Raw genomic sequence first — 13,222 nt, forward strand, 5'->3', positions numbered from 1 at the left:
GAGGGAGGCGCGGGCGCGGCAGGGCCGCGGTGAGCGCGGCCGCGGCCGGAGCGCGTGCAAGCTGGTGGGCGCGAGCCCGGCGCGTGGGCAGGCAGCGAGCGCAGCGCGCGGGCGGGCGCGGGGTGGTCGGCGCGGTGGTCGCGAGCAGCAGCAGTGGCGGGCGAGCGCCGGACGCAGCGGTGGCCAGCGGAGCCGCGGTGAGGAGGCCGCGGGCGCGTGAGGGAGAGAGGAGGAGAGGGGAGCTCACGGCGGGGTGCAGGGAAAGGGCAATGCAGCGCGGGGAGGAAGCCGGGGACGTCGCGATGCAGGGGAGGACGACGGCGAGGTCCGGGCGGGGGTGGCGCTCTGGCGTCGGCGATGTGGTCCAGCGGCGTGAGAGGTGGGGCAGCGTGGTTGAGGCTGCGCTCCGGGCGACAGTGGACGGCAAAGGGCGAAGGGGCGGAGCCGGGTTCGATCCCCCCTTCCCGATCCAGATCGGGATCGAGAGGTGGGGGGCAGACGAGGGAGAGTGGGGGGATCGTGTGGGGGTGGTTGGGCTAGGGTTATGGGTGAGGGGGTTATGGAGGGGTGGCTGGGCCGGATAGGGCCAGATGGGCTGGTTGGTTCGTCTGGCCCAGTGGGGGACTTTTCTCTTTAACCTGTTCTGTCAAACAATTGTCTCAGTTTTCATTTAGTTAAAATAGCAAATGATTTTTGTTGAAGAAGAAACTTGGCACATAACTGAAGCACATTATTTCTAGGAGTCACAAAAAGTTTGAGGTCAAAAGGAGTTGCCTAACCATTTTTAAAAATTGAAAAGGCCAATTTTAAATGTTGGCAGACCACTAAATAAATTCCCAGGGGCACTTGGGAATCCAAAATAGGTTGGTTCCAACATGACAAATAACCAGAGATTATTTGCCACACTTTTAACATTTTAGTTTTCATGTTTGAAAACTTTGAGTTTTGGACTTTAATTTGAATTTGAAATTTGAACCGTGATTTGGATCAAGTGAAGATTAGCAACATTAACATGATGACATGGCACCATTAACAGGGGATTATTGTAGCATGACACTGTGGGTGTTACAAATCTCCTCCACTACAAGAAATCTCGTCCCGAGATTTAAGGGGTGGAGTAAGGGGGTAAGACTCGGGAAGGACAGAACTCAACACAAGATAGTTACTTGGGGACTATCTCAGTGAACATGGCAAAGAGGCATCACTCGAGTTGAAATTCAAGAGAGTCATCGAGAGCAAGGTAAGAATTGCAGCAAGAAGCTTCAATCGGGTAGGCAATCGTTCGTTGCCTGATACAGAGTGTGAAAGGGGTTTCAGAGCGACGGGAATAAGTATTTTGTTTGATAGCAGAATTGGTGATCTCTCGTAAGGTGGCTCATGAATTACATATGAAGCCAAGCATGAGGAAAAACTTTTAGAAACATGGGTATACATGAGAGTCAGGTTTTGATCATGTGGAACTGTGGGTTATGGGCCCACCATGTGGGTTAAAAGTAGAAAGAGCGGTGACATGTTACACGGTTATGATAGCAAGGCATGTCAGAGTGTAGCATGTCAGTTATGTCGGCAACAACGTCGATACCAAGGGCGAGGGCGAAGAGAACCATTTTCCTGCTCATTGAACGAGGCGGGCCATTAGGCAAAGTTCTCGTCCATCGGTGGCTACCGGAATGTCAACAGCAATAATAACAGGGTCTTTACTGACAGAGTTGTACATTGAGGTGCTTACCTAAGCAAGAAATTATCTCTACTGAGATAAGTTAGTTTACCGGAAAGGTTAAACAAAAGAATGGAAAGGAAAAATATGATTAGTATATTAATCAGAACAATGGAAAGGAACATGTGTTTAAACACAATTATCAGGAGTATATCCTTCCCAAGGACAAGCAGAGGATGATATCCATGACAGAATAGTAAGTAGATAGCCAATTAGTTAAAGGGAAAGAATTTCATGACATTACCCATACAATGGTGTTTGGATAATTGATAAAGAAAATTTAGTATCGTACTTCAAATGTTCTTATTGCAGATCGAATTACCACAGACATGCTACGAGATAGCATTGACATGGTTTCAAGCAAAGGTCAGACTATGGATACACCAAGGATCCATCGGAAACAATCTTAGAAAATAAGTCATACAATTTTAGCAGGGAAGATATGAGGGTGCGGCCGACGGGCTCAGCCACAATCCACCGACATGCCAAAAAAAGGATGTATTTCTAGAATTATATGAACAAGTTTGTGTTGGGGGAAGGCAAGAATGTTATTGGTGCTGACACAAACCATCGAGAGGCAAGGATGGTATTTCTCATCATGAATTCGATTGATATCTTGGAAAAGCTCAGAATGTTGTTGATGATCATGACACATTTGTTGAGAGATTTCATGAAGATGTCACCAAGCAGAAAAGGAAGGAAGAAGTGAAGGCTATGAGAACCACGAATTAGACACAAGCTCAAAGTCAAGCTTGTTGTTCGAGGTGAAATGATAAGATGAGGAAGATCGACGTAAGCTTAGCTCATCGTCGGTAGTTGCTCCGGGCATAAGGACCAGGTAGCACAGTTAAAAGGTTATCATGATAACAGTATAGCCAATCAGGCTAGGAATGATGTGATGGGATATAAAGCTTCCTAGTATAAAGTACTAGGTGTAATGCCAGAAGGTAAATCGGAGTAGAGGTTGGACGAGGGAATGATTTGCAGAGGATAAGTAATTTTAACTTACCCAGTAAATGGGATCAAGGAGGAAATATGGTCAGGACCATAACTGCAAGGGATCCAATTTATGATACCGGAAGAATTATTCAAATGATTAAATATCCTTGCAAGAAGCTTTCATGATAAGTCCCACACCGTGTCCGTGGGCATGAACACAAGGTTCAGGGTCGACTCCCACTTCTACAATGCATAACCTTCCATTTTACTTCTCGCTCTTGATGAAGCTGTAGTATTGAAGTTTTATCTGACGAAAAGCCAGTAGAGTATAGCCCGCATAACTTTTGAGTTCACACAGATTAGGGAAGGCATAGGTTCAGGTCACTGGGGCATCTTATGAACATATACCACAAACTTCACGAGTAAATAACTCAAGCTCGAAAGTAGAGCATGGTTGAGGAAGCAGAGGATACAATTTACCAATGGCATTATGTATCCAAGGAAAGGCTCACAAGGTGATTGAATATGAAGGACGCTGTCGGATAAAACCCAACAAAGGATCTGGTGGTTCACAAGGGATCTGATGTGAGCATTAGTACTCAACCAGAAGAAGAAAGAATGCAAGGATATCAGATTATAGAAACAACTGACTAACTCAGAGCTCAAATGTAAAGGAGTTATGATTTCAAAATCAAGGGATCAGAAGCAAGTACTCTGATTAAGAATGGATAAGTTGAATAGACTTAGGAGTGCATTCGATGACAACTTGATTGGTCGAGGACTAGCTCATGTTCAAAATGACGCCTGAGCCGGAAGGATGAATTCTAGGATCTGGTTGAGGATTGCGAGAAGTCACAACATATAGAATCAACAGACTCAGAATGATAATGATACTGAATGCCAATAAGATTACCGGACTTATGGGGTTAATCATAATGCAGGCAAGCAAGACTTTCCAAAGCAATAGGTTGTAGAGGGTTCTTGAAAGATCAAATAGTATTTCGAAGACTTTTGTGAAACACATGAACAACTGGGAAAAACAAATCCTCGATATGTGGGGGGATTAGTTTGTAGGTGTATTCAGGCGACAAGGAACTACAAGGCAGTGAGCACAAAGGATTCTCGGAAGAACGACGAGTATTTCGGGGAATCTTGTAATAACAAGAGCAGCTGGGGACGAATGTAAGAATGGCAAGTGTATGTAGTTATCCATAGGGGTTGACAGTGGAAGGGAATTGCCATTGCGATGAGCACAATTTATCGGGATAACATTGAAGAGTATCTTCGGGGTCTTCTGTTGAATCAAGCCATCATCTGGAATGAAGGGGCTCTCCGGGAGGAAGTGGTTACGAGATCCTAGAGTCAGAGTTAGTAAAATCTTTAACCCGAATAGACGAGAGATCAGAGTCCCAGAGTATAGACGAGGAATAAAAAGATCCTAATACCACCCAATGGCGACGTGGGCCCGTAAGCCACACAGCCAAGTTAGTAAAATAGTTTTGGACGACTAGACTCAACTTCGGCCAAGGAGTTGGAAAGGGGGCTACCTACAGGCAGTCGGCTCTGATACCAACTTGTGATGCACTCGATTCAATCGTACACTAATCATACATGCAAATGTGTACGATCAAGATCAAGGACTCATGGGAAGATATCACAGCACAACTCTAGACACAAATTAAAATAATACAAGCTTTATATTACAAGACAGGGGCCTCGAGGGCTTGAATACATAAGCTCAAAAACACAAGAGTCAACGGAAGCAACAAAATCTGTGTACAAACATAAGTTAGACAAGTGTGCCTTAAGAAGGCTAGCACAAAAGCAACAACGATCGAAAAGGCAAGGCCTCCTGCCTGGGAGCCTCCTAACTACTCCAAGTCATCAGCGGTCGTCACGTAGTAGTAGGCATGCTCCGGGTAGTAGTAGTCATCAGTGGTGTCGTCTGGCTCCTGGGATCCGTCATCTGGTCGCAACAATCGGGTATGGGGGAACAAGAAGTAGCAAAGAAACCGTGAGTACTCATCCAAAGTACTCGCAAGACTTACATCAGATCTAAACTAAGTATGCATCTGTATCAAAGGAATGATTTGTATCTATGGACTAAACTGCAGAAATGCCAGAAGGGAAGGGGAAAGCCTAGCCTATCGAAGACCAGCATCTTCTGGAAACCACCATCTTGCAGCAACAGGAGGGAGTAGAGTAGCATAAAGTAAAGTAGTAGAAGTGTTATCAACCTCGGCCAGAGATCCTTTCTCGACTCCCTGCGACAAAGCAATCCCAGAGCCATACTATCCAGTTATCATCTCATATCCAAGTCTCATCACAATCCATTTCTCATCACAAGTATCCAGTTCTAGTTGTATCGATCGGGATACAACTCCAAGTGTCCATTACCGAAGGACAGGCTATCGATAGATGTTTTCTTCCCTGCAGGGGTGCACCAACTTACCCACCACGCTCGATTAACTTCGGCCGGACACACTTTCCTGGGTCATGCCCGGCCTCGGTCAAACAATACGCCGCAACCTGACCTAGGCTTAATAGAGAGGCCAGCACGCCGGACTAAACCTATGCCCCCAGGGGTCATGGGCCATCTCCCCGGGAACTCCTGCATGTTGCGTGGGCGGCCGGTGAGCAGACCTAGCTACCTCCTTCAACAAGGCAGGCGCTTACGCGGTCCAACCCGGCGTGCGCCGCTCAATCGCTGACGTCTATTAAGCTTCGGCTGATGTATACGACGCAGAACGGCCATACTATGCCCATGTGATGGTTAGTGCTATCAGGCCAGAGGCCCCTCGGATCAAATATCCAAATCATAGTGGATTAGGAATGCACGGTAACGAGCAGAGACTCACGATCGATGTGACCCCGTCGCCTTGTCTCGAGTACTTGCGACAAGGGCTAAGAATGCCCGGCCATGCCTCGTAAGTATCTCGCGGGCACCTTCCAGGTCAACCCGACTCCACATCACTCGCTATTAAGCTCGCGCGGGTACCCCTCAGAGCCGACCCATCTTTAGTAACATGGCTCAGTGCAAAGTCATAGTAACCATAGTAACTGTGTGTCTAACACCAAGGGGAAACCCGAGGAATCACCCCCCGTGAATTCCACTCGATGTTATCATCAAGGTGAACATATGAGGATCCACCCTCGAGGTTCACACTTGAGGGGTTGCACGATAGAGCCATAGCGGAAGTGGTTAAGGAGGAAATCACCCTCGATGACCACGACCGGATAGGTAGACTACAGAGATCTCATCAGGAGTGATGTATGAGGTTCCACCCTCGGCACTCGATGGTAACTCTGCAGAGTCGAGCAACAAAAGGGGAAAGTGATGTGCGGTGTCGGGGCCTGGACGTCGATCACGTTGATCGAGTCATCGAACATAAAGCGGGGAAACTAGGACAAGGTGATGGTCTCTGTTGGATCTCTAACCAACATATACTAAGCAGTTTAGGATAAGCAGGTAAGGTATGAAAGTAGGTAACAAAAACATGCTATGCATCAGAATAGGGTCATACATAAAGCAGTAGCAGTTTCTAATGCAAGCATAAGAGGGAAAGAAATGGGCGATATCGGAATGCTCAAGGGGGGTTTGCTTGCCTGGTTGCTCTGGCAAGGAGGGGGGTCGTCGTCGACGTAGTCGATCACAAGGGAAGCATCGGTCTCGGGGTCTACCGGAGAGAAGAGGGGGAATAAACAGTAAATATAAAGCAAACATAGCACCACAAAGCATAACATGGCAATAAGATGTGCCGGGTGTGACCTAACGCGGTAGGAGGTGATACCGGCGAAGGGGGAAAACATCCAGGAAAGTATCCCCGGTGTTTCACGTTTTCAGACAAATGAACTAGAGGGGGAAAGTTGCGTGATCGCTATGCTACGGATGCGTGGCAGACGAATGGGCTGCGTATCCGGATTCGTCTCGTCGTTCTGAGCAACTTTCATGTACAAAGTTTTTCCATCCGAGTTACGGTTTATTTTATATTAAATTTAAAATATTTAAAACATTTTTAGGATTTATTTAATTATTTTAATTCAACACTATCCAGAATAGTGCTTGCTGACGTCAGCATGACGTCAGCAGTCATCAGGGGTGTTGACTAGGTCGCTGACGTGTGGGTCCCATTGGACATTGACTTAGTTAATTAAACAAGATTAGTTAATTTAATTAAAGTAATTAGGTTAATTAATTAGGCTTAATTAGATTGATTAACAGGATTAATTAAGTTAGTTAAGTTAATTAATTATTAATTATTTATTTATTAAAACCTTTTTTTAAACGTTCTGGGCTGAGCCCCACTTGTCATTGGCCCCGGGGGCCCTAGCAGATCGGGCGCAGGGGCGCATCTGGGCGGGCGTAACCGCCCGAATCGAGGGGATGCGGGTGCGGGCGCCGGCGCGGCGCCGGCGAGGCCACGGCGGGGCGGGACGGCAGGTGTGGCGGCGGCCGCAGGGGTAACGGAGCGGGCGTACAGGGGAGGTCGGAGGGGGTAGGCGGCAGCGCGGGCGTGGCCGGCGAACAGCGGCAGCAGCGCGCGGGCTGGTCGGCGGCCACGGCAGGGCAGGCGAAGGTGAAGGCAGCAAGGGAAGGCTGCGGTCGAGGGAGGCGGCAGCGCAAACGGTCGGCGGCGCTTGGCGCGGCGCAGGCGGGCGGCTGCACGGGCGGCGGCAGCGCTGGTGGAGCGGAGCAGAGCCGCGACATCAGAGCAGCAGACGGAGCAGGGCGAGGGAGGCGCGAGCGCAGCAGGGCCGCGGTGAGCGCGGCCGCGGCCGGAGCGCGTGCAAGCTGGTGGGCACGAACCCGGCGCGTGGGCAGGCAGCGAGCGCAGCGCGCGGGCGGGCGCGGGTGGTCGGCGCGGTGGTCGCGAGCAGCAGCAGTGGCGGGCGAGCGCCGGACGCAGTGGTGGCCAGTGGAGCCGCGGTGAGGAGGCCGCAGGCGCGCGAGGGAGAGAGGAGGAGAGGGGAGCTCACGACGGGGTGCAGGGAAAGGGCAATGGAGCGCGGGGAGGAAGTCGGGGACGTCGCAACGCAGGGGAGGACGACGGCAAGGTCCGGGTGGGGGTGGCACTTTGGCGTCGGCGATGTGGTCAGCGGCGTCAGAGGCGGGGTGGCGTGGTCGAGGCTGTGCTCCGGGCGACGGTGGACGGCGAAGGGTGAAGGGGCGGAGCCGGGTTCGATCCCCCCCTTCTCGATCCAGATCGGGATCGAGAGGTGGGGGGCAGACGAGGGAGAGTGGGGGATCGTGTGGGGGTGGTTGGGCTAGGGTTACGGGTGAGGGGGGTATGGAGGGGTGGTTGGGCTGGTTAGGGCCAGATGGGCTGGTTGGTTCGTCTGGCCAAGTGGGGGACTTTTCTCTTTAATCTATTCTGTCAAACAATTGTCTCAGTTTGCATTTAGTTAAAATAGCAAATGATTTTTGTTGAACAAGAAACTTGGCACATAACTGAAACACATTATTTCTAGGAGTCACAAAAAGTTTGAGGTCAAAAGGAGTTGTCTAACTATTTTTAAAAATTGAAAAGGCCAATTTTAAATGTTGGCAGACCACTAAATAAATTCCCAGGGGAACTTGCGAATCCAAAAGTGGTTGGTTCCAACATGACAAATAACCAGAGATTATTTGCCACACTTTTAACATTTTAGTTTTCATGTTTGAAAACTTTGAGTTTTGGACTTTAATTTGAATTTGAAATTTGAACCGTGATTTGGATCAAGTGAAGATTAGCAACAGTAACATGATGACATGGCACCATTAACAGGGGATTACTGTAGCATGACACCGGGGGTGTTACATCATCGCCGGTGAGGAAAAGCTTCACTGTCTCGACCTCGTCGCCGTCGTACTCGCGCCGACCGCAGATATCTTCACTCCGCCGTCGCCGTAGCTGTCTCTCGCCGCCAAGTTAGGGCGTGGGAGATTTGAAATGACGAACTTCTCCAACTCCACTCCTAGTTCGTCATGTTTTTCGTCCAGGGTAATTAAAATCTGATTTTACTACCCTACTTTGATTCTTATGATTTCCACAAAATCTTCAAAAGGTGTTTATTCTACAACTTCCCAATCCTTAAACACCCAGCTGCATATGTACCTTGATTTGTTTCTCTAAGCTGTGTTTTTCTTCAAGATTCCTCAATTGTGTGATATTCAAATCTATACAACTCTGGAACCTAAGTCAAGAACGCTTAATGAAATTCCTTAAGAAACCCATGGTCAAATTCCTCAAACTTGATTCTTTTTGAAAAATTTCTGAGAACACATATGACCTCTCCAAATTCTTTGTACATATACTCTGTTCACAGGTACAAAATGTCCACTACTGAATCACTAGGTTATCATAAACTTAACTCATTTGCAGCGTTCCTTGAAGATAAATTGCATACTTCCTCAGAAACATCCATTGTTCAAAATCCTCAAGTGAAGAAAATGGTTGATGGGAAGAGACCTCAGAAGGGAGGAAAGAGACCAGAGTCCAACCCTGCTTTTGAAATCCTATATATGAAGAATATTGCACACCAGATGAAGCTACTCATGGGAAAGAAACCAAGAATCAGCGCAAAGTGCGCATCCATAGGATTGAAAAGAGATGGGCCAAGGATCCTCAAGCATTAGATGCGGTGAGGAATTTCCCAAAGAATGGGCCAAGCGTCAAGCCAAATTGGCTAAAGTGGCAAAAGAAGCAGTGAAGAAATTCAATGAAGATTCTGCTGCTACTGCTGCTGAGGCCTCTACAAGTAAGCCTAAGAAGGCTTTGCCAAAGAAATTAGCTGTGAAGCCGAGTTCCTCAACAGCAATGCCCTCACGGCCAAGTTCTTCAAAGTCAATGCCTTCACGGCCAAGTTCAAAGCCCTCACGGCAAATTCCTCAGGCAACTTCTTTAAGGGCAGCTCCAATTCCCTCTGTTGCCACGAAATCCTCAACTGCTGTTGCAAAGTCCTCAAAACCTATGCATCTTGCCACGTGCCAAAGGACTGCAGGTTTTTCCATTGCTTCAGGAGAATCTGCAAGTTCCTCAGCTCCACCACAATCCTCAACTGGTCCAACCTTGCTGAAAGTCAAAGCTGCTACTAGACGAGGATCGAGGCCAAGTCCTCATAAGAAGCAAGTGGCTTTCCAAATTCCATCTGATGACGATGAAGCTGATGATGAAGAACTCGCAGAAATCATTAGGGACAAGCAAGAAAGGTCCGCTAGAGCCAAAGGCAGTACTGTGCCTCTCATGCTGGATCCGAAGAAGATCCTCGGCCTCATTGACCTTTGGCAAAAGGATCCCAACACACCACTGCCTAACTTGAACCTCACTTATGGTGAAATTCACATGTTGACGGCCTTCATAAGTGAAGAAAAATGGAAATATGAGAAGGCCAGACAAGTCAAGAAGGCTCAGTACAAGAAGGAGCGATTTTTGAAGAAAAATGCTCTGAATATGTCTCCTGAAGAACTTGTCAACATGCAAAAGGAGATCAAAGGCCTCAGTGATGAATTTGACACATATCATGCAGACTGGGTCGGTGCTAAAGTCAGATTCGTTAATCTCTCCAAGAACCTCAAGCTCAATGTTGCAACTCCATCGCAACAAGAAATTCCTCAGGTTGAAGCATCTGCTCAACCCATTGAAGAAAATGTAAGCGCAATTGATGAAAATCATGCTTCTGAAGAAACTAAAAGTACCAGGGCTGCTGAAGAATTTCCAGCTCCTAAGGAAATTGACAGGGAAACCTCCAATGTTGCGCCTGAAGATCAACCAAGGCCAGCTGAAGAATTTGCTGCGCCTGAAGAAACTGAGAATGCCAGGGCAACTGCATCAGTTGTGTCTGAAGAACCTGAACCTACTTCATCTGCTCCTCCTGCAAGATAATCAGAGATGAAGAATATCAACCTTCCTTCTACATCAGAAGTGAAGAAAACCAAGGCTGCAGAGAAGGTAGCTGTGAAGAAGTGAAAAGCATCAACTTCTACAGAGTCCTCAGCTCCTAAATGGGTGACGACTTTGACAAGTTCCTTCACTAACCCAATTGATGTTGTTCCAATCTTTGTTGTGCCATCAAAGGAAATTGTCCCATTTGGTGAAGAACATGTCATTCCAGGTGAAGAAAATCCTTCTACTGCTTCTTCAGAGCAGTTGGATGAAGAAATTGATGTTGAAGATGTTGTTTCCACACCTCTGGTATCATCGCCCATGCCTCAGTTCACAGCTGAAGAGGTGGGTGTTGAAGAAATGGAAGAAGAAGATGTGGATATTGGTTCAACAACTCCCGTGCTAAATGATGGCTATTGGGAAAGACTTCACCCAATTCACCATTGACCACACCTTTGCATCCAATTCATCAGTCCCCTGTGCAAGCTGAAGATTTGAACGACACTGCGGCAGGCCCTACCTCAACGGACGACCCCAACAACGTTGGCGTTCCTCCATCAACATCATGATGATATTCTTCAGGGGCGTTAGTCCTCATTTTTCGTCCCTTTTGGTCATTTAATGACAAAGGGGAAGAAATTTGAGTTAGTCTTCAAGCGGGTCTTATATATGGGTTGTTTTTTTTGTTAAGTTACAACTCTCGCTCTTCTAAAGTGTTTGTTGATCGAGTTGTAAACTTAAGTCCTATGGTGCTCTGATACTTTTGAACTGCTTTCTGCATGCTTATTTCCTCAAGTACCTTAATGCACGCATGCTAAATTTCGTCAGACACCATATCTCATCATGCATTTCAAATTCTTCATACTATATGTCAAATGTGTGTATGAATTACAAGATATAGGGGGAGATCTCCATGATATTACTCTACAATGTGCATTTGCAATCCAAAGCAAATTCCTCAAATATGCACATCTTCGGGGGAAGTTCTTCTATATATTGAAATCAAATTCCTCAATATTAGTATTTACACTTCATATGATTATCCCCGTTGAAAACTTAACCTATTTGTTATCAATCACCAAAAAGAGGGAGATTGTAAGTGCATCTAGTGCCCCTTAGTGATTTTGGTGTATTGAAGACTTATAGGTTAAGGGACTAATGTGTTTGTGAGTGGAGACAGGTTCTATAAGTCTATGAGGAGTTTGATATTTACGATGAAGGTCGACCCCTAAAAATGAATGTCTTCAGTTGATGACCTTGGTTTTCTTGAAGACTTTGAAAATGAGAAAATTGGTGTGACCTTGAAGACTTTGATATTGATGCGAGGATTATGAAGCGTGAAGACTTTTGTTTTCGTACTTTCATTTTCTCTTTCTTAAGTCATAGGAAACACCATACTGTTAAAGGGGGTCGAGGTAAAACTAAGGAAAAGTTTCAAAGTGATCCTCATCTCAAATCCTACACCTACCCAATCCTTTCAAGTGAAGCCATTGGAAATCTCATACAGTTCAGTCAATTTCTTCAGTGACAGAGACGAAGTTCTTCTGTTCTCTGAGGAATTTGTTCTGACTGAGGAGTTAGGAATTCGCCAGTGCGGATTGCCTACAAGTGAGGAACATGATAGCCTTTAGGAATTTGAGAGCTCAAATTTTCGACCGTTGCTTTGCTATGCACCAGCTGTCCCAAAATATCTTATCCACCTAACGGTCATATCATTGAAGGGCATTTATGTCTTATCATGTCGGGATGCTCCCCGGCTATAAATAGCCGCCCCCTACAACCACTAGTTGGTTGGCTGCTCTGAGAGAAACTGACACTTGTCATTGAGAGCATCCCATCCTCCGAGGACTTTGAGTGAAAATCATCAAGTGAGAAAAAAAACCCAGACCCAAACACCTACAACACAAAGTGACTGAGTATTACTGAAGAGATTGTTCCTGTGTGGAACCAACGCTTGTTACCTTTGAGGATTGTGCATCCTCCAGACGGTTAGGCGTCATGGTCTAGAGCATCCAAGAGGAATTGTGGATCGCCGAGTGACCGAATCTGTGAAGGTTTGGAAGACTTACCACGAGTGATTGGGCAAGGTCTGTGTGACCTTAGCTCAAGGAGAATATGGTGAGGAATGTGTGTCCTCAGGTTTAAATATCTAACCTCCCCAACCAGACGTGCAACTGTCACAACAGTTGGAACTGGTCCAAATCGTTGTCTTCACCGAGCTACTGGTTCTATTTCCTCAACCCTTTCATTTCTTCATTCATATGTTGATGAAATTGACCGTTACTGTTTGAAGACTTTGGCTAAAGACTTTCTCAATTTCCTCAATCCTATTTCTTCAGTCATCTTATCTTCAACCTGCTTATCCTATTTACACGCTACCTGTACCCCGTGCTTATTTCATATCATCATGATGATTGTGTTACTGCCATGTTATACTTGCACCTGAGTACTTATTCCGCTGCTTGTAGTTCATCACTTAGGAAATTCCTCACTTAGAATTAGGAATTTCCTCAGTGTCGAATTCATAAAAATTGCCTATTCACCCTCCTTCTAGTCGATATAACGCACTTTCGGGGAGGTGCTCCAAACTTATTAACATGACATCTAGTTTAAAATATTTTGAGGCGAGAAACACAACAGTGAAAATGGTTCGTGATTTGGACGCATGGTTCAAAAGATAAAACGTTTTGGAAAATGAATCTAG

The sequence above is a fragment of the Triticum aestivum genome, chromosome 6A, assembly GCF_018294505.1.
Source record: "Triticum aestivum cultivar Chinese Spring chromosome 6A, IWGSC CS RefSeq v2.1, whole genome shotgun sequence".
NCBI lineage: Eukaryota > Viridiplantae > Streptophyta > Magnoliopsida > Poales > Poaceae > Triticum > Triticum aestivum.